Consider the following 1192-nt stretch of genomic DNA (forward strand, 5'->3'; position numbering starts at 1 on the left):
CAGAGGCCAAATCCAGCTACCTTGCTCCCTGCCTTCTCTGCTGTGACTCTGGAGGAGATGCCAGAGTCAGTGGTATCTATCACATGCCCCATCAGGAAACTGAAGAGCAGGTTTCGAAGTCAAAGAAGTGAAATCCTCTATGGTGCCTCCACACTTGAATGTTGTGTTCACACAGGCCATGCATGTGGGATGCCCTGGGATCTCACCGCAATCCAGACCTTTCTGCGTGCCCCATAGTTCAACATCACCACCTGGATGTGCAAAAGAAGGTGGGATGCAGACACTGAATTGGAAGTAAACTGTGACAAAAGAGAGTTTTGGTCTACTTTAGGGGAATTCTTGCCGCAAGTGCTCAGCTTGAGGGACAAGGTGAGACCAATCACTGCAGGAGTGAGACCAATCACTGCAGGATGAGAAGTCAGTGCTGAAAACCAGGATCCAATCCTCTGAAGCATCCAAAATTAGACATGCCGTGCAGAAATCACAGTACCCAAAAACCCCACTGTGGAAACATCAGTCTTATGATTTGTAAAACGAAAAATTATTTCATACATTACTACATGATTTTGAATGGTTTTTTGACAGTACTTCTTATGTTTATTTCCAATTTTCATGTTAATCACCTTATTCATTCCAGTCATATCGGTAATTCCATTTATCCATACCTACCCTGTGGTCAAGGTACAAAAATTTCCAGAGACATCATGGAGTAAGGGAAGGATGTGGATATTCACTGCCAAAATGACCAACACAGCCCATATACAACTGAATAAACTCAGAATGCTCTTCAGCACAATCCAGAAGAAGACCTGGAGTCACATCTCTGCACCGACTGCACAGAATGTTATAGACTAAAAATTAAACCTGGAGCACTGACAAAAAATGCACTTTGCTACTTAAAGTTAGGCTGGGAAGAAGGGAAAGGGTAGCTGCTTCTTCATTCCTCCCATCTTCCTGACAAATGGCATGGAAACTATGCCTCTGCATTTTTCCCTGGCTATTTTTCCACTTCTTATTCCTAATTCCTTATTATCTCTTCTTGACCTATTCAGCCTCTGACTGAGGTGAAATATTTCTTGTACTCTTCAATAAGCCAATACATCCAACAGCTGACAAGTCCTGCAAAACTATGACCATTTCCCTCAAAAGAGGTTGCTGAAATTCAAAACAGAGAGCAAAGGTTAAAAAAGAA

The sequence above is a fragment of the Corvus brachyrhynchos genome, unplaced genomic scaffold (genome assembly GCF_000691975.1).
Source record: "Corvus brachyrhynchos isolate BGI_N302 unplaced genomic scaffold, ASM69197v1 scaffold97, whole genome shotgun sequence".
Lineage (NCBI taxonomy): Eukaryota > Metazoa > Chordata > Aves > Passeriformes > Corvidae > Corvus > Corvus brachyrhynchos.